The following is a 22,311-nucleotide window of genomic DNA, read 5'->3' as shown; positions in this document are numbered from 1 at the left end:
AACAATTTGACCTTGTTATTAGAAAAGGAAGGATCAGAAAGTGACCAAAATCGACGACTATGAATAACTTCCAAAATTGGGTTGTTGGGAGGTGGAGCCCCAAAATGTGCATTACTTTCAATGACACCTTCAGCTACGGACAATGTAGAAGTGCTAAATCATTTCATTTCATTTCATACGTCTTTATTTCGATATTATTTCATCATAAAAGACATGTAATAAAACATTCCACACAAGACTAAAAACTCCAGATGTCATAATGTTAAAAAAAGTCGTAAAGATAGATTAAATACATAAAAGAGTTAATTTAGGACAAATCATTACTAATAAGCGGAATTAAACATGTAATACACAGTAAAATAGAATTAAAAAGTAATTAAATTGTCAGTAAAAGACGTATTAGAAATATGTACTGATATCAAGGACTATTTAGCCACTATTACAATGTTGTCTGGCTCTAATAATCCATGTCCAACCTAAAAATTTTGCAACAGCTATGGCCACTGGAGTCGATGTATTAGTCCTTAAGAGCCATAGTGCCTCCTGACTCACCCGAGTTTTCATATTTTTACAAATGGGTTTAAGCCATTTTCTTCTAGGGGCTGAGTAGGATGGACAAACAAAGAACACATGGCCTATGGACTCTTTTTTGTCCCTACACCAAGGGCAATACTCATTCGTCTGACCACGCCATGTAGCTGTAAAGGATTTCACTGGAAGTGACCCCACCCTAAACTGATGGTATAATTTTCTGTCACAGCTCTTAGTAATTGCATCCCAATACTCCTCTAGAGAGGGAGTAACCTTGTGTTCCAGAAATCTACCAGAAAGAGAAGTAGGATCTGACTGGACTATATGTTGGTGACGTATGGACGCCCAGTACTGTTCTTTGAAGTCCTTTTTTGAAGGAAAAATGCTATTGCCGGGATCCAACCATAACTGATCATAACCCATATTTACCAATATCGATCTCACATTTCTAAACCAGGGGATATTAGCAGATCCCAATATGGATCTAACATCTAATATCTCCTTTGCAAAAATAGCGAGGTCGGGTGTTGACCAGATCCTTCTCCACAGAGCAATGGATCTAAACCGTGCCACTTCATCAATGGGGTAGCAACCCAGGTCTAGTAACACGGGTTTCAAGGGACTAGATTGGGGCAGGCCACTAAGATTACGTAAAAATTTATTTTGGACTTTAACCAGGGAAGACAAGTCTGAAGAGCCCCAAAGATCTGCACCATATAGGATTGCTGAGCTTATCTTAGCATTATAAATTCTTAACGCAGGGCCAATCCTTTTGGGGATGGAGGTTCTTTGTTCCTTGATTAAAGTACCAGATAGTTGGGCAAACTTCAGAGACAGGACATCAACCTGTGGTTTCCATCTTAACTTGTTTTCGAGTACGATCCCTAAATATGTCATAACTTTCACCTGCTCTAGTTCAACGTCATTCATCCTGACATGACCCTTCTGTGGCTTATTTCTAGTAAACACCATAAATTTTGTTTTGCTGACATTGACTTGAAGGTCGTTGACTTTACAAAACTCCTCAAACTTATTTATGGCGAGTTGGAGCCCCTTTTGAGTCTTAGATAGGATGAGGGTATCATCCGCAAAGATGAGAAGTGGAAAGTTAGTACCACCTAAAGTAGGGGCATCAGTAGGAGTGTCTACAAAGTACTGCACGACCCTGTTAATAAATAACAGAAACAGTGTCGGTGCAAGGACACATCCCTGGCGAACGCCGCGGGTGACTGGAAACCTCTCAGTTATCTGTCCTTGCCTGCCCCATCTCACCTGGGCGAAATTAGCCTCATGTAATCTTATTATTATATCCAGTAGTGCTGGCGGCATTCCCATGTTTCTTAGGGAAGCCCATAACTTTTCTCTTGGTACGAGATCGAATGCAGACTTTAAGTCTACAAACGCTGCGTAAATAATTCCTCCGCCCAATGTCACCACCTTCCAATAAATAAGAAGGAATCTGAACACCTGATCAATTGTACTGACGCTAGGTCTAAACCCTGCCTGCATAGGAGATAATATATTCTCGATCTCCATCCATTCAAGGATTTTAACCAACACCATCCTAGCTACAACTTTCTGTATTGAGTCTATTAGACTTATAGGTTGATAATTTTCCGGGGCCCTTATAGGTCGATAATTTTCCGGGGCCTGTGCTAAATCAATATCACACACCCCAGACAGAGCTGAAAAACGATTATTGGTGGGGACAGAATATGATACACTTAGGGCCCTAGCACGAGTTTGATGGTGCGGTGGTGGGACGGCCCCGCTGCTGCACCACCAAACCCGTGTGCAGAACGCCCTCACCATTATAACTTTTTTTGCCATTGGCAGATATTTCCTTTGGCGTTCCCACAGAGGTGCCTATAAAATAGGCACCCCAATAGGAACGTTAAAGAAGTTCCAGCACGGCATGGACTTTAAAAAGTCCATGCCGTGCTGGAATTCTGTGCATGCACACAGGGGGGCACATGTACTGCCCGCCTGTGTGCATCCACAAGGCGTGAGGCACAAAGGGGCCCTACAGGGCCCCCTTTCTTTCCTAACTACCACTGTTTTCATGGAGGAAAGGCCTTCATGAAAACAATGGCAGTGATGAAAGTGGTAATATGCTAGGCTGGACCACAGCTGTCCCGCCTAGCATATAGGTGCGTCTGGACCACCGCACCCACGCCAGGGAACGGTGGTTCCCTGGCTGAGTCGGCGGTCTCAGAGAGGCACGACCTCTAGGTTCGTAATGGGGCAGTTGCAAAACCGCCACCGCCTCTCCACCACGAGTCGAGACTGCCAGAATCCTAATAGGCCCTTGAGTAGGGATGGGAGGGCACACCTGTCTCGCCAGGCATCCTCAATCTTAAGTCTCTATAGAAATATTCCAATGGAGATTACTTAACTTCACTTGGCGTAACCATGCCTTGATAGGAAGAAAGAATGAGATCACCTGGAACAAGCAGGTTAGTAAAATTAACAATTAGGCAATCTCTCTCAAACTCCTTTTCCGTATGGCCCTACCAACTCGCTCTGCAAGTAAACAAAATGCATTGAAGCAAGTCTATTTTGCATTGGACATGAGAATAAAACCAGGGAGTGACCTTATTCATTAGCTGTTTGGTGCTCTCAGTGGCCTATGGGTCAAGTTTAGGAACATTAGCTAAGACTACAACATGCAGGCAGGCAACCGGTGGTAAATGTAACACTGAGGGATGGGCCCTTGTGCTTGCTGGAACTACTGGAATAGGTTGAGTGCCAAAGAGTCCCTGATGAGGAGGTGAAATGCAAGACTGATGAGAAGCCGGTGCCTCAGATGGTTGACCAGACACTAATTGATGAGGAGGCTGGCAGAAATGCGCCAGGATTCTGTTGACATCCAGAGAGGTTGAAATCTGAGTGGTCAATGGTTCCAAAACACAAAAAGGGTTCTCCCTGCCAAGTATGCCATGTCAAGAAGACCCCACAATCTCATTCAATTTCCTTTTTATTGCCGACAAGCGCTCAAGCACAAGGGAAAGACTGGAGGCTAAATCTGTGTTGAGGGAATCTACCATCCAGGAAAAAAGAGCATTTTAGTTCAAGTCAGGGCCCTGGAAAGAGGGGTTAGGGGAACCGGGAAGGTCATGAGGGTGTGGAGACAGAAAGCTGCCATAGAAACCGTTAATCTGAATTGTTTATTGCTCTTCGCTAGAGGAGAGCAATCCACAGGAGGTTATATCTGCATGAAGGATGATGAATGAGCTGAATCCAGGTGGTAATTAGGCACAATGCCATCTGGCCCGCTACTTTCGGGCCATCCATTGGGCACATTTGGCTCAGCAGAAATGATAGATGGAGGCAAATTAAAATTACCGGCAGCAAGGGACAGCTGCTGCTCAGCGAGCTGAAACTCTATTTTAATTACCCCCACTGCTCACTCGATAAACCCATCCAGTGTTTCATTTTTGGCTGTTGCTGAGTTAGATAACTCCAGTTTGTGCTTCCCCATATTGAACCTGGAATACCCTGGGTTTTAGAAAAAACAAGGCGAAAAGCCTCACCAGGCAGGTCCTCAGTCAGGACTAGGTGCAACAGGTACACAAAGAGCCCAGAAAGTAATCAGCAATATGATGATGTCTTAGGGTGTGTTTCACCTTAAACCTTCACTGAAGATTGGCACGAATAACTGATGTGCCAGTCCTGGAAGCTGAAGTCATGAGTGAGAGCCTGGCCTGGGCCTCCTCTAGTTGATGATGACAGGCAAAGATGGGCTCGCTCTTGGCTGGCCCGTTCTTGACCCATACCGTGCCTGGGTGCATTCCCCAAACCTCCAGCGGAGCACAGTAAAGCAGCACGTTTTGTAGCGCTTTCCTGGTACGGTCCTTCCTTCAGCGCCAAGGAACGTCTGGGGCTTATAGTCCCCGTCCTGAAGGCAATGCAGGCGATGTGGAGGAAGTAGATCTGGGGTCCCAAAGGGCAAGGTAAAGCAGCACACTTTGTAGAGTTTTTCTTGTATGACCCCTCCTTTAGTGCTAAGGACAGTCTGGGGATTGTAGTCCCCACTCTTGAAGGCAATGCGGGCGATGAGAAGTATGTAGATCTGGCATCCCGCAAAACTCACGACTGCGATATGTTGAGTTACACCATTTCGAAATTCACCCAGATACTTGTAACCAGAGTGAGACAAATCCTACATCATACAACAATTCTACTACTGAATATGTATAACATACAGGATAGGACAGGTTAGGCAAATTGTGCATGTTCAGGTCTCAGACAGCAGTAGTAATTACATAATATGCAATTTTATCAATATAGATGATCAAATGTCTCCACACAAGTCATGAAATGAAAGCCATAACAGTAACTGTCCCCTGGTGCCAAGCAATAAAAATGAGCAATAAGTCTCCCACATTTTGCATGAATTGTCCACTAAATAAAAGTTTCCAATATGTTTAATTAATTCATTAATTTTGCCTGACGGATCAACTTTTCTGTTTCTGAAAATTAAGACGTTTCGCATGAATGATCTAAATTATCCCAGAAAGAAAATTGTGGCTATAAACAAAAACAGATTTTTATCTATGTCCCCTCATTTGAAAGAATTATAGTTTTAATTTGAAAGAGGTGAAATTCAATATCCAGTTTCTTTCATTTATTATTGAACATGCATACACATATATAAAAATATAAATATATTTACCACACATACTATAGTCTAATTTGGAAGATGTTATAGATGTCCAGAGATGTTCATAGCCTCAAAATGGACAAGAGGCCTCCACATAGAAGTGTTACAACAGGATTCTCTAACTAGTATCTTGTCACCTACTGGTAGGGCGTGGTTCGTGGAGTCGCGCTACGCGAGGCTACGGGAGGCTACGCGAAGCTGTAAAAGCATTACGCAAGCTATGCGTAGGTATGCAAGCGTCCGTAGTTGCTTGTCCCGCCCATTCACGATGCATTTTTCTTGTTCGGGAACGAGTATTGCATGTTTGGGGCGATGTTTGCGTGCTAGGGGGATTGTATCTCGTGAACTTGCCCATGCAGTCGCCAATGGTTGCGGCCATCTTGTTTTTCACTTGTCCCGCTATGCCTTATTTCCTGTTCCGGGTTGCGTATAGCGTGTTCGCGACGCTTTTTGCGTGCTCGGGGGGAAATATCGCGCAAACTTACCCACGTGGTCGCGATGGGCGCAGCCATCTTGTTTTTCACTCTATGCTATGGTTCTGAGCATGCTTTTATATCCTCCCTCTATCTTTGTAATCCTTAGGTTTTTACACTGTTTTTCTGATCTTTTATATTTATTATCTATCCCTCTCTGTCCCTAAGTGTATATTTTGCATTTTATTTCTACTTTTACTGCGTTTTTAAACTTTTCTACTGTTTTTATTAGTTCCTTCTTTAAGCTCCTACTTCTTCCCCTAACTTTATTTTTTCTTCTAAATTTTCTTTTCCGCCTCCCGCACACCCCAGAACCATGGCTAAGGGTGCCACCCCTACCGGCTCCATGAGCAAGGCGCCTGCGCCCAAGAGCAGCCTGCCTTGCGGCAGACTGCACCCTGCAGGGATGCAGGCCCGGGAGCTTTTCTGCGAGGCAGAGGTGGCCGCCCTTGTTTTTTTTGTGCAACGCCACCTCCCCTTGACCTTGGCAGCAGGCGGCAGGCCTGGCTCCGGGTACCCTACTGTAATGGCTGGATTTTCTGTTTAGATGGGATCAGCCCCCAGGGGCCCCTGTGACCCAGCCAAAACGTACTCACCTTCCCTTCTTAGATCATATTTACAATGGGTAGATATAAAGATAAATATACAGATTACACCTAAGAATGGGGAATGACAATATACATATATGAACTTTCTACAATATCTTATTCACATCAGTTGGTCTCGCGGTCACCCTGACCCAGACCGTTCTACCCCAGGGCAGATCTGATACGCAATCCGGCGTATCTACACACGGGCCTGCAGAACCCAGTGCTCTCTTCTCCCAAATTGTTCGCGATCCTGCGAAACCTACACGGCGGTATCCCTCCCGCCGCTCTCACTTATACACGAACTGCAATCCGGCAGTCCTACACGCTGGTAATCCTCCCCAGCGCTCTCATTAACGCCGCATATCAACGACGACCACATTCCTATGAAACATGATTAGGATGATATCTCAGCAATCTACTTAGGATAAAACTAAAATAATAACTTTGGATATGAATTCAGATTGTATAGCGTACTCCGTGCTTATGACATCAAAGGTCCACTCACTCCCTCTTTATTTGATAACTATTCGTCTGATCGGGATTTCTCATCCGTTCGTCTAAACAGTGCTCAACTAGGAGCATCATTTACCAAGATTGAACACAAGAACCAGGTACACGATAATTCTATATGAATTGGGGCATTTATTAACCATAAACATAAATCACATTACTATGCAGCATTACATTTGCACAAGAGATAAAAGAGAAAAGTTAGGGTGCACGCACTATAAGAATCGGTCGGACTTCACCTGGTTAATGGGAAATCGGGACTCGGCAGTCATCTAGGCTCCTGTCTCGTCTCTGGGTCCTGGCTTGCCTTGCAGTCACCCTCAGCCGTCACAAGTACACGTCTGCACTGATAGGCTCAAACTCGTCTGCTCTCCCTCAGGACCTCGGAACCTTGCTGTTAATTAGCTACCGTCTCTCTCTCTCTCTGGGTTAGTGCGCTCCGCGCCACTTCTCGTTCAGTCTATCTTCAGAGAGTTTCGGTCTTAAATCTTTCTCCGACTTCAAAGATGGCGACTTGTCCACCATGAAAATGAATAATGGCAGAGATGCTAACGGCTAGATGCCGCCTACGGACTAACTCCCTCAAAGACTAACACCTTTGCTAATATAACAAGCCTGTTCCTTCATGGAAAATTACGGCCAGTAACCTGCCGCCCACCAAATTCTTGTACCTCCCCGTACCAAGGACACCTTCCCAGCTGGCCAGGCTGAAGTTGTGTCTTCGGAGTGGAGAAAAATACATTCCTTCGATAAGGGTCAGTCTGAACCGGTTCTCTCCAAGTGAACAACAGCTTGAAACTAAAACATCACTCTTAACCTAGAAAGCCTTCTCGAGCTACCAGGCAGAAAGCAAAATGGAGTCTGTCTCGCTTAAGGCCTACGGAGCCCATAATATACATAGCTCCATGAGAAACAGATCGGCATGTTAGCAAATGAGTAAATCATGACTAATACTTATATATCTAACTCCTCACTTAAATTCATAAGCCTTACTCTAAGGGAAATGGCACGAAAATGCCCTTATATCTGTCCCTGTTTATCAGTCTATTCCCTATGCCATGGGGTGATAGGCTGGAGTCACTCTCTATCATTCTCCTTCTCCAGAGGGCTGGCAAAAGGACGGTCATTACATTACACCCCTTGACTCCAGTCTATTAACCAATAACTAAATGGAGCTAACGTCAGTAGATGAATAATATGAAACAAAACTAACTGATCTACGATTTTTCGTAAGTCTAAAAAATTGTAACAGGGAGGGGACACACTGAACAAAGCAGCAAATCGCTACAAGGATGCAAACAAAAATAATAATCCCTCCCAAAATTTGTCGTAAAAAATGCATGTCAGGGAGCCAGTTAAAAAGCCAGTCAAAGAAACCCTGATCTATGTGTTCCTTAATTTCTGCAGTCAAGTCGTGGAGTTTATTAATATGGGACTGGATATCTTTAGAATGGTCAGACAGATTAAAACAGCATAAACCTTCAAAGTCAGAGCAGTCATGCCCGTGTTTTAGCAGCAAATAATCGATAGCTGCACGATTTTGCAAAATAGCTCTACGTTCACCTTGGGAATCTAACAATAAGTCTGACAAAACAGTAGAAGTTTGGTTGATCGACTTGACCATCCAGCAGGCCATCTTGCCTATTGTTTTAGCATTATAAACAGCCAATGCAGGAACACCAATAATAGAAAAAGCTAAACCAAGATATTCTGAACTGGAAAAAAGATGAACAGAGGAATCACAATCTTCATATAGGGACATCGAGTCACGAATAATACGGGAATTTGAAGGAGGATGTGAAGAAAACATAAGCAAACTTAATCTAGTGATGGCACACGGGCCACCAGAAATATTCGCAGGAATATAGGGCCAAGAGGAATTCCCGCATGAAAAGAGCCATCCAGCCGGTAATAACATTGAACGATAATGGCTAGTGGCAACAACTAAACTTTTGCAAGTCATATTGTTTTTTACTGAAAAACATGAATTAGGAAGTCTTTTTGTACAGAGCAAACGTTGATGAAATGAAAAAGTAGTAGCAGCTTGAAGTTTCAAGCGCAGGCATTCAGAGATAGCCTTAGGATTACAGGTCATCATAAAGCAAAGGTCACCAGGGGCAATGTTAAAAGTAGTAATTCTGGAATTAATAAGGACATCCTGGTCTGGAAGAAGAGTACATGAGGGACAAAATTCATGGGCCAGAAAGTCGCCCAAAATGACATTAGGTCGGGCCTTGGACACATTAAATACATGATGAAGCGTTTCAGTAGATGCAGGGACAGCGACCAAACATGTCGACAAAATGTCAGTAACAGACTTCATAGGAGTGAGGCAAAAATGCGGAGAGTTCGTTACTCGCTTCGCGAGTGTGATCCAAAAGTTGGAGGACTTCTGCCACGCAGATCGCGCGGCTCTTGTTATCTCATCATTCGGCGTCGGTAGATGCTCTCCTCTCCCGGCGTAGCAAGCCAAAAGGAGTCCAACGACGACACATCCTGCAGCAGCAGTCCAAAGAATGATCTGAAAGAATACAAACACAGGCCTCAATTATTCTCGTAAATAACATTTATCAGCCGGAACAGTTTCCCAGCCATCTTTCCCTGGCTTCATCACCAAAACGGTGTTGTCATGACCGGTCGCAATAATATCAGCCTGTTCAGGAGGATTTTTAGGCGATTGCACCCATATTTTAGCTCCAGGAAGATCAGTTGATCCGAAGCCGTGTTGTCCACGCACAGTTAGCAATGTTGGGGCAGAGCCTTTTTTGATCTCACCACTGAAGACAGGCATAATCAATAGCTGAGCAACACGGTCAGACTTTTTGATAAACAAATCCATCTCACTGCTGTTAAGCAAGAGAATCTTGATCTCTCCCTGATAATCACTGTCAATCACACCACCAAGGACTTGAACACCTTTTAGGGCCAGGCCAGATCTAGGGGCAATTAATCCAAAACTACCGGCAGGTATAGAGACACCTATGCCAGTTTCAACAATTATTCGATCTTTTCCTGGGAAGGGTACATCATTTAAAGCATGCAGGTCGAGGCCTGCGGAACCCGGGGTTGCTCTACAAGGAGCCAAAGCACCGGGGGTAACTTCCCAATATGTGACAGTAGTAGCAACAGAATTAGGTTTCGCATCAACACGTGGAGGAAACAAACGCATCAAAGGAGATTCAGCATGCAACAAAGGACGGTTATTCAGAATTAACAAAGCTTGAAGTAGGACATCTCTCCACTGGCTGTAACGGTCATCAGTCAACTTACGCAACTGTTCTTTCAACAAGCCATTCATTCTCTCAATCAGTCCCGAAGCTTGTGGGTAGTAGGGAACATGAAAAACCCAGTCAATATTGTTTTCTACACAGAATTCCTGCACCAATCTTCCACGAAAGTGGGATGCATTGTCTGATTGAATTTGGAAAGGGACACCATAGTATAAAATAATCAGCTCCAGAGTTTTAATGGTATTTACTTGGGTAGCATTCTTACAAGGAAAAGCGACCAAAAGGCCACTATAAGTATCAACTACTGTACAAATGTATTGACAATTCCTGCTCATAGGGAGCGGACCAATATAATCAATCTGCCAAATTTGGGCGGGCAATTTACCTCGATATAAGTGACCTCGAACAATTTGAGGCACCTCTTTCTTTCTAGAGTGTTGGCAAATGGGACAATGTAGAATGGCATCTTTAATTAAAGAAAAGGGAATATGAATTCCTCTATCAGCAGCCCACCTGTTAGTGGCTTTCTCTCCAAAATGTCCTGCCTTCTGATGGGCCCATTTCGCCAATCCCGCCAAATCAGAACCTTGCATGTCAACCACTGCCTCAGAAATTTTAGATTGTTCATCTGCAATGTTATGGAAAAATTTGTCAAGGGAGTCTATTGGAGTATGAGCATCCACGTGAAAGATTGTTACAGTACTGTGCGGAAGCAGTTCCCAAATATCTTGCCATAATTCTTTACCCCATAATTCCTTGGAGTGCAACTCCCAATTGTGCGAGTGCCATGTAGGCAACCACACCGCTAGTCCATTAGCAGTGGACCAAGAATCAGTGAAAATGTGGCATGTACCTGGTAACTCCTGTTTCAAAACTTGGTAAACTGCATATAGCTCGGCATACTGACTACTCTTACCATCTCCAGTAGTGCTCAATAATTTTTGTGTAATTGGATTATACGATACTGCTTTCCAATGCCTCTTATCACCAATGAATTTCGCAGAACCATCCGTAAACCACACATGTTTTCTATCCTCCACGGACAGATCATCAAATGATTTACCCCACTTCACGGGAGACTCCTGCACGACGGGAACCGAACACTCACTTTCAGCCTCATTGGAGGGCGCCTGCGCCACTCGCTCATGTAAAACCGCCACACCTTTCGGACCCACATGTGCCCTGTCCTGAATGTACCATTTCCATTTAATCACACTAGCCTCCTGAGCATGTCCTATTCGATGGGACTTCGGCGAACTCAAAACCCATTGCATGATGGGAATTTCAGGCCTCAAAACCACAGCATGGCCTAAAGTCAATTGCTCGGTATCCACCAGAGCCCAGTAACAAGCAAGCAACTGTTTTTCAAAAGGTGAGTAACGCTCACCAGCCTCTGGCAATTTTTTGGACCAAAAACCTAATGGCACTTTTTGTCTGCCCTGCTTTTGCCATAAACTCCAATTGGCATACAGACCTTCCACGGACACATTCAAATCAACATCACCGTCACCCACAGGCCACAAATCCAAAGCATACTGAATAGCTTCCTTAGCCAAAGTAAAAGCAGTCTGTTGAGGTTCACCCCATTCAAACGCATTCTTTTTACGAGTGACTCGGTACAGAGGAGCCAAGATTTGACTCAAATGGGGAATATGTTGGCGCCAGAATCCAAACAACCCAATAAAGGACTGCGCCTCTTTCCTAGTTCTGGGAACAGCAAAATCAAGTATTTTACGTTTAACTTGTGGGATCACCTCTCTGTGACCCTCATGCCAATTTATTCCTAAAAATTTCACAGTTTGAGATGGAGTTTGTAATTTGTCAGGATTGATTTCCCAACCCTTCGCTCGCAAGCAATCAATAATCTGATCCAAATGAGACTGTACCTGGTCTCGTGTATCGCCTTGAATCAAAATGTCGTCAATATAATGACAAATTTGAACTTGTGTATACGTGGGCACTTCAGACAAATGTTCCGCCACCAGCCGGTGACAGATCGTAGGACTATGTACATAGCCTTGAGGAAGACTCCGGAACGTCATTTGACGTCCATTCCATGTAAAACTGAATTGTTCCTGACATTCGGGGGCAATTGGAATCGAAAAGAATGCATTAGCAATATCGATAGAAGCATACCATGTACCTGGATGCTTTTGAATTCTCTCAATCAATGTGACAATGTCAGGCACTGCCACAGTCAATTTAGGTGTATGTTTGTTCAATTCTCGATAATCAACAGTCATGCGCCAAGAGTTGTCACTTTTGCGCACGGGCCAAACAGGATTATTCCAAGCAGATGTGACCGGAGTAATGACTCCTGCGTCAACCAGATCCTGAATCGTAGCTGTAATTTCTTCATGACCACCTGGGATGCGATATTGTTTTAGAGAAATCACCTTTGTTGCTAAAGGGATCTTAATAGGTGGCATGCGTAAACGGCCAACCCGTACGGGTCTGGTCGAAATGTACTGTCTAGTACCAAACTGATAGTAACCATCATCCAAATGCAAAGCCATACCTTTCAAAATGTCAATTCCAATAATATATTCCAAGAGTGGCACAACCAACACAGAGTATTCTCTACGAGGAATCCTACCAATTTACATCTCAAGTGTAGTTTGAACTGCGGGTGTTTCTTTACCACCCAAGCCGGTAATTGTGAAGGACTGTCCATGAAATTTCTTCGACTTACCATGAATTAAAGTGGCCTCCGCCCCAGTATCAACCAACGCTCGGGCCCTTTGGATATTACGGTGTTTCCAAAAAATCTCAACATCTACATATGGTCTATAGTCTCTGTGGGCCCACCTGCGTACCGGAGCTTGACCTATTTCCTAGTCATTTTTCCCGCGTTCCGCCAACCAAGACAGATCAGGGTAGATGTTTTCAGTTTTCTTCGGTATTAGAATTTCTTGTTCATATCCGTCTCCAGTACGAGACGGATTAGTATCATGTTCAAAAAGATGTGAATTACGGTCGGAGAGTCTATTACGATCCTCCCTCCTTCGTATATCAGGGGAATAACTCCTTGCATCTCTACGTCTGCCAGAACCACGATCATGATCATCCCTTCCCCTGTCACGATCATCCTCTCTCCCTCTCCCATCACTACGACGGGGGGAACCACCACGTTCTTGGCGCCGGTCATCACGGCGATCAGAATTCACACATCGTCTCTCATCACCACTGTCATCCGAACCACGATCATAATCATTCTTTCGCACACGACGGGCACCTTCCTTCCGATCCAAACCACGCTTACGAAACATATCCCATAGGACGTTATTAGGTTCACCATCGATCTCTGCTCGTTTGACACCATCAGCAATGAGAGCAAGAAACATGTCACGTCTAGAGAACTTATAGTCCCCTCCAGTACGACCCTCAGGTCGGGATTGTCTTTCAGGTTTAAACCAGTCACCCAGCTCACCAAGCTGACGAACAGACTCAAGCACAGCAGACAAAGGATTGCCAGTTTGATTAATCAACAATGTCATCATGACCTGCTTGTAAGCAACAGGAGAAGTACGTATAATGCGGTTACGCACGGAAGATGTTAACAAACCATCCAATAACCTGTCAGCAGTACTAAGGAAGATACACGTTTTCATGACTTCTTCCTTTAAACGTTGCGACGCATCGCGCAGAGTATACCACGGCTTTTCATCAGAGGGCCAATCAGACTCTGTTGGATATTTATGATTACAGCCATCAGACGCAAGCTGGAGCAAAGAAGATTGGACATTACCATTAAAATTCCGAAAATGGTCCTGAATAGTAGAATCTGAACTCAAAGAACAAAATCGTAAGCAATCAACAGCATCGAGCATAATACCGGAAGCGCCAAGCTCATAAAGACGCACCATCCAGGTAAGCAAGGCCTCACCAGGCCGTTGTTTAAATCGTTGCAGGATATCACTAATCTCCTGCTGAGTAAAATCTTCAAGACAGTCAAGAGCAATACCACCCGGATTACCAGGGGCATGTTGTAATTTTCGTCGAAAGATCGGATGAGCAGAAACTGCAGGAAGAGCTTCCGAGGAAGCCCGCATCTTAGATTTAACAGAACAATCAGGGCAAGCTACGTCATCCGCACGGGAAGAACGAGCACGGTCAGAATCGGGAGTCAAATCAATGCATGAAGCAGATTTACAATCACGTCCGGAGCGAGAAGACTCGCGCTTATCACCCTCCTCTGCCGAGGAGTCAGAAGTATGAGAATCCCAGATATTACCATCCCACTCATCGGGGTTCCAATCCATTCCAGCTTTCGCTACAAGCATACGCACTTTGCGGGACGACACACGCCCACGACGACGTTTATATTTATATCGTGCAATACGGACCGCAGCTCTTTCGGCAATGGTCTGATATGTTTCAAGTTTGTCGGCAAGCAGTTTATTTTGACAACGTAAAAGAGTATGCGCATTTTGCAACTCAACACATCGTACTTCCGTATCTTTAAATTGTTTCTGTAGTCGAACAAACTTCTCATGCAAAATTCTGTATGCATTAAGAACAATCCATCCTCTGCGTCCTAAAATAGGAAGCTCATCGCCTTTCACTATTGGCGCTTTCTGTAGGCATGAAATCACATCGGCAGGCTCCGCCTGCTCCAAGCATGAAGACCAATTTTCACTCAAACCAGTAGAATCAGCCCACTCACGGGCTAAAGCCTCATAAGGCGTAGACTCCCAGCCGGGAATCTGAATCGGTAATTTGAAAACCGACGGAGATTTTTTCGAAAACATATTAACACCCAAAAACAACAAAACAACGAAAAAGTATATACACAATTATAAACAAAATTTTATACGTACAAGCCGAGCGCAAACCAACGAGATTAAAACAAAACAATGCACACAGGCTTCGTAAACAGTTCGTGACGCCAGATGTAATGGCTGGATTTTCTGTTTAGATGGGATCAGCCCCCAGGGGCCCCTGTGACCCAGCCAAAACGTACTCACCTTCCCTTCTTAGATCATATTTACAATGGGTAGATATAAAGATAAATATACAGATTACACCTAAGAATGGGGAATGACAATATACATATATGAACTTTCTACAATATCTTATTCACATCAGTTGGTCTCGCGGTCACCCTGACCCAGACCGTTCTACCCCAGGGCAGATCTGATACGCAATCCGGCGTATCTACACACGGGCCTGCAGAACCCAGTGCTCTCTTCTCCCAAATTGTTCGCGATCCTGCGAAACCTACACGGCGGTATCCCTCCCGCCGCTCTCACTTATACACGAACTGCAATCCGGCAGTCCTACACGCTGGTAATCCTCCCCAGCGCTCTCATTAACGCCGCATATCAACGACGACCACATTCCTATGAAACATGATTAGGATGATATCTCAGCAATCTACTTAGGATAAAACTAAAATAATAACTTTGGATATGAATTCAGATTGTATAGCGTACTCCGTGCTTATGACATCAAAGGTCCACTCACTCCCTCTTTATTTGATAACTATTCGTCTGATCGGGATTTCTCATCCGTTCGTCTAAACAGTGCTCAACTAGGAGCATCATTTACCAAGATTGAACACAAGAACCAGGTACACGATAATTCTATATGAATTGGGGCATTTATTAACCATAAACATAAATCACATTACTATGCAGCATTACATTTGCACAAGAGATAAAAGAGAAAAGTTAGGGTGCACGCACTATAAGAATCGGTCGGACTTCACCTGGTTAATGGGAAATCGGGACTCGGCAGTCATCTAGGCTCCTGTCTCGTCTCTGGGTCCTGGCTTGCCTTGCAGTCACCCTCAGCCGTCACAAGTACACGTCTGCACTGATAGGCTCAAACTCGTCTGCTCTCCCTCAGGACCTCGGAACCTTGCTGTTAATTAGCTACCGTCTCTCTCTCTCTCTGGGTTAGTGCGCTCCGCGCCACTTCTCGTTCAGTCTATCTTCAGAGAGTTTCGGTCTTAAATCTTTCTCCGACTTCAAAGATGGCGACTTGTCCACCATGAAAATGAATAATGGCAGAGATGCTAACGGCTAGATGCCGCCTACGGACTAACTCCCTCAAAGACTAACACCTTTGCTAATATAACAAGCCTGTTCCTTCATGGAAAATTACGGCCAGTAACCTGCCGCCCACCAAATTCTTGTACCTCCCCGTACCAAGGACACCTTCCCAGCTGGCCAGGCTGAAGTTGTGTCTTCGGAGTGGAGAAAAATACATTCCTTCGATAAGGGTCAGTCTGAACCGGTTCTCTCCAAGTGAACAACAGCTTGAAACTAAAACATCACTCTTAACCTAGAAAGCCTTCTCGAGCTACCAGGCAGAAAGCAAAATGGAGTCTGTCTCGCTTAAGGCCTACGGAGCCCATAATATACATAGCTCCATGAGAAACAGATCGGCATGTTAGCAAATGAGTAAATCATGACTAATACTTATATATCTAACTCCTCACTTAAATTCATAAGCCTTACTCTAAGGGAAATGGCACGAAAATGCCCTTATATCTGTCCCTGTTTATCAGTCTATTCCCTATGCCATGGGGTGATAGGCTGGAGTCACTCTCTATCATTCTCCTTCTCCAGAGGGCTGGCAAAAGGACGGTCATTACACCTACCCAGGAGCGTCACCGCCGGTGGGCGAAGGTGCACCGGGCAGTGTTTTGCTGCTCAGGGGTCCGGCGCACCCATAACCAGCTGGCTCACCGGTGGTCAGATATCTTGGACCGGGAACTGGACCTGCTAGGTGTCGAGGTCGTGGGGCTTGGTGAGTAGCTAATATACTAGTAGTATAAGTATTCTGTATAATCTTTTTCCGAATAGCAAGAATGCTGCTGTTTACATTGCAGGTAAATTACGTATCAAAATCTTCTGTGATTGTAGGACACAGGTGCTCGGCGCTACTAATCTTACTTGTTTGCAACTTTGCGCTCGCATGGGCTGATTATGTAAGAGTTTACTTTAGAGAACTTAAGTTAGGTAATGCTATTGCTAGAGAGACTCTAGTCCTTCCTTTGTCCTCCTGTCACTAAGAAGAGATAGTGGTGGATGGATTGATAGGTTTAGTTAGTATTAGTTGGTAATTTTTTTGCGGTCTGCGTGACGCATCCTCTGTCACTGAGTGCTGCTTACCCCAGTCTTTAGTAGAACCTTTTGTAGTTTGTTTAGTGAGTGGTAAGGCTTAGCAGTGTCACTAGCAGAACATCAGACGCAACCAACCAGGTGTTTCTTAGGCTTAGTTAGTATTCTGGAATTAGAATGGAACACTGGAATAATGTTTATAAATAATAAGTAGACGGTCCGCGAATCCCGCAATACTATTAGTCGACCATATTAGATAGGTCAAATTTATTGCAATTGTTGTTTCCATAAATGTTTTTAGGAGCGTTTTTTAAAATATTTTAATTGTTTCACACCACTCATCAATATTTGTCTCTTTCTTTTTTATATCTCTCATGATCAGCACCCAGGGGCAAGAAGACGGGGTCATCTTAGGGAGCAGCTGATGGCCACCAGGACCGCTCCTCTACCGAGTGCTCTGCTGTTGGCCCCAGTAAGTCCTCCTGTTGTTAATATTAATAATTATACCTCCCTAACTTTTACTGCACCTTATTTTTTCCTAACTATTATTTCTGTTTCCCAATTCTATTTTTTACAACATCTTCTTCGATCTAGACTATCTGTTTCTAAATTCTTGTTGTCACTGGCTCTAACGGCCTCTGCTATGACTCTCTGTACTACTACTATTAGTCTGTCTGTAGCTAAGCTTGCCCAGTTGGCCACTCTTTATTTAAAAAGGTTTTAAATAAAACTCAGATTCACCAATAGACCTAGCCACTGAGTCCAGTCCTTTGGGTTGTCCTCTTCTAGTCTTCCTAATCTTGAGGCTTTTTGACAATTCCCACCAAGAAAATGCCCGACCAGATATTTTACTATTTTTGATAGGATTGGACATACTACTGTTGTAGTGATTCTACACATACACAAATAACTATGCACAAGAAAATACTTAGGACCTTGGTGATAGGAGGTTGGACCTTCCTCACACCTCAGAACCCATAATCCCCTGACCGACAAGCTATAGTGTCTCATTAGCTCCCCGAACCCCCTGAAGATACCCAATGATTAGACAACCCCGAACATAACACTCCCGACCGCTGGGAGTCCCGGAACGTATGCACACCCTTTTGCTCACTCACTTGTGTAAGTCCATACCAAATACCACAGAGTCTATGTAAGTTCAAAAGGTTTATTTCCAAATAACAAGATCTGTACGTTGTTCTATAATGCAGTATAGGAATACGACCCAGCACCAACAGCAAAATGCATAAGATTAAAACAATAAACATTGTTACAAGTCCACAGAAGACAAAAGGGGAAATTATGATAAATGAACAGTGGTGGAAGAACCACCTTCCCCTTGGTAGGAATATAGTTTATATAAATTAAGGTCTGAGCGAATTCTGGGGGATGCCACACCTGACCTTAGAATTAAGTACTGGACATCATAAGCTCTGCAAAGCTCTGGTTCGCAGAACAGAATCTTCCGTCTGTTATGAGAAAAATGGCGCGCGTTACTATAATGCAAGCCTTTCTTAGTCATGCCAAAAAGCGTAGCATGTTATGGCTAAGCAATACAGACTGACCAGAAATCCATAACAAAGTGGCTTGTTTTTAGACCTTGTACGCAGTGCTCAGACTGTAGCAGTATGAGCTCATGTGCGTTCAAACTTTTCAAAGGCGTCTTACACAACAAGCTGCGAGGTAACGTGCGCAAAAAAAAAGACACAAAGCTAAAATGGTTGCATCATGGCTCAGGCTAACTTAGCAAAGACTAGAATGACCCTAGGGACCATCTAACACTACTAGTGTCTACTCTACTGCTCTGGTACCCGATTTGTAGTAGCGATGTATGTTGTATATATTAACTTTTTTTTCAATCTTGCTAGTGAAAAAGAATAAATAGGGGGAGGTGTATATGGCATCTAAAAAATGTGTAATGTTTTTTCTAGCCGTACTACCGACCACCAGTGCCGGGGCGAGCGGCGATGGAGACATGGCCACTTCGGAGATGCAGCAACTGCAGGAGCTGAAGGGGGTGAGCCACCAGCAGTGGTGGGCAGTGATAAGTTATATTTCTTACTTATTGACATTAGACTCGCTGCAAGGGTGTACACTGTACTGTTGAGACTTAGTAAGTAAGAAGTTGTTGTGAACAACGGTTGAAGAAGACACCCTTTACTTAGCATTAGCAATAGCATTAACGGCGGGAGTTGAGTAAGCAATGGCCTCTTCTATCTGACTTCAACTCAGCTGTGAAAGTTTTATGGAGAAGACTAAAAGTCAGATCAGATGACCTTGATGGATGGGTTGAACGAAAAGGGAAAGAAGGGTGGAATGAGGAAGGACGGGCGAGATGTAATATTTATGACTGGCAGAGAAGGATACGTGGAATGCATGCATAGGTGGCTGATGGGAATCAAATGCATGGGGGGTTGAAGGATGGGTGGAAGGTTAAAGAAAAAGATGCCTGCCTGGGTGGATAGCAAGAATCCTACGGGGTGTTTGGGTCAAACTCAAAGCCAAGGCAAGCAAGGAAGGAAGGACACATGAGTGGTGGTTTAAAAAAAAAGAATAAATGTTTGTTGTTGTTGAAACAAACTAAGGTTTGTTGGGAGATAAAGAAGAATGATGGACGTTTACTTTGAATGGATGGATGCCTGGATGGTATTCATTATAGATAGCATAGGTGAAGACTGTCACTGGATGAAGAGTCTTAGTTTGAAGAGAATGTAAAAGAAACCGCGCCACAGTAGCAAAGCCGGGGAGAATAGAAGTTGTATTTTCAGACTACTCCCTTGACTCACAGTAGTTTGCAAGCACAGCATATATATTGTGTATGTATGTAGTTATCATTATTAAGCGCCTTCCTCCGTACCTATGCTAATTTATTTTCGAAATTTCGACTGTGTCAGCCAGCCTGCCATGGGTGGTCTATCGGCTGGTTAGTTACAACATCAATCAAAACAAAGTACCTCATGTTGTCCCACATATATAGGCAATGATCATGATTGGGTCAGATATCATATGCCTTTATAGCCAGGGCAGGGTGAAAGAGACATTGAGCAGTTGCCCTTGATGTAACAGAGTATGGCCAGTGCCATCTGTAATAGAAAAAAAATCGAAGCTTCCCCACCTGCAGACAGTAGTAAATAAAACTAATGTGAGTCTGCAACTCTGCGTCATCATGACTCGTGTATGTTTGTCTTAGGCGCAAGCTGACTGAGCTGGCATGCCGGCTACAACAAGGTTACGTAATTTCGCTAAACTAGAGAGAGCAAGAAGACTGGTGTACTACTGTGTACTCGAGTCCATAGTGGTAGTATAATGCCTGTAACTCCCACAATTGTTAGAGGACGAGGAAGTGGGAGGATAGATACTTACCACAAATGTTATGTACTGTGCTTGCTAGTGGCACTGTGCCACTATGTGTTGAATTAATTTTGTGTTACTGTTTTGCTAAGAGTATTGGTTACAATTGTCTTTTTCTTTCTTGATATAGCTGCTCCTTCCTAAGCAAAACCAACCAGGAAGGAGTTGGCAGCCATGGCCCGGCGCTGGAAACTGGAGGCCATCTGCCAAGAGTACCGGCAGCTGGTGGCTCAGGCGGAGGAGGAGGAGGAGGCGGCAGCAGCTGCAGCCTCCTCCAATGCCCCGGGCCCCAGCCAGGCCCCACCTCCAGTGGTACGGCACCATGGTCAAGCAGCCGCCCACCGCCGCACTGTAACATCCCGCACTGCTACCCCCCACCCTGGATACAACTGCAGGGCATTTTGCCACCATATGCTCCTCCGAATGGCATGCCTATAGGAGCACCTAGAGGAGCGGGTCAAGATCCTGGTGGACAAACATCTAAGAGCCCGCAGAATCTAAGAACTATGACCCCGTTGGATTGCCCCTTTCTCATTCCTTTTTTTGGTGGGTGGGAATTGGGCGTTGGCATTGGGGTTTATTATTATGGACATTGGTTGGACTTTTTCGTTTTGGACATTGGTTGGGGTTAGGGAGGGGTTGGGTCAGGTGTTGTGGGATAGTTTATTTTTGTTAGGGGAATACATTATATTTATATGCAAACATACGATGTTAATGTTTTGTGGGGGGTTACTGTTTTACGAATTTAAGTCACATGGTTTCCTTGCTGCTGCAGGGCCACAGCCAGTGTTTGATTTAAATAATTTGCCGATTTTGTAACACACAAACAGATAGATGCGGTACCCCTCACTGAGTGATTTGTCCTACTAGTACTGTCAGTCTCTCCTCCTAGTCCATTATACCTCCCCCAAACTTATCTTACCTGTGATTGATGATGATTAAGTTAGGCATAGCGATGGCTGCATGGCGATGATGGTTTGGTTTCCCAAGAGACTGGAGATGCCATGGTTGTGGTGGTAGTAGTAGACACTGGCAGTAGCATTTGCAAAAAAAGAAAATGAGACAGTCACTCACCTGAGAGAGACTGTGGGAGGAGTAGTAGAACGAAGTAAAGTACAGTAAACAAGAAGACTGCCAAGCAAACAATAATATTGCAAATGCTAAAGTAAAATAGAACTTACTGGTGGTGCGGAAAGCCTAGTTCCACAAGTTACAAACTGTAGTTGTGTCGAGTCACTCAACACAATCGTAACCTTTACTGCTGTGTAGGAGGATGTTGATGATGAATCCAAACAATGCCGGCAATTAATTATGATGTATTAGGTCCCTTTGGAAAAAAAATTGACTTGCACATAGACTGAGCATGGGTGGGCAAGCAGAAGAAGATCCTTGCCCTGCCTTGAAATTGAATTAGTGTTGCTTTCTCCACATCTGCCCCAGCAAGCGTGTGATCAATTGTTGGTGTACATTTAATTTAGTCACACCTCAATATAAATCACACAGCCCGGGGAAGAGGATTAGGGTTTGATGAATGGATGGAAGGGGGGTTTGGGGAAAGGTTTGACAAAGAAAAACAGTACGAATGGACACAACAAAAGCAAAACACAATCTTGGCAGACGACCATCATATCCATAAATCTGTTAAGGGAGAAAAAGGAAATGCATGCATGATGAAGATAACTTGATGGTTAATGAATAGTACTGACTAACTACTACTAGACAATTAGACAGAACAGGGCAGCAGTATATTAATATGCACGTTGCCTTGCCTGTCTGACCTCAGAGAGATCCAAATTATATGTTGTACCGGGCTTACTTTTAAAGATAGCAAAGAAAATTAAAAAACAGTTGTAGGGATCAATTAGCAAACAAACAACAACACACAGTCGTAAT

The sequence above is a fragment of the Triturus cristatus genome, chromosome 9, assembly GCF_964204655.1.
Source record: "Triturus cristatus chromosome 9, aTriCri1.1, whole genome shotgun sequence".
Taxonomy (NCBI): Eukaryota; Metazoa; Chordata; class Amphibia; order Caudata; family Salamandridae; genus Triturus; species Triturus cristatus.
The sequence above is the reverse complement of the archived record's forward strand: the minus strand, read 5'-3'. Positions refer to the sequence as shown.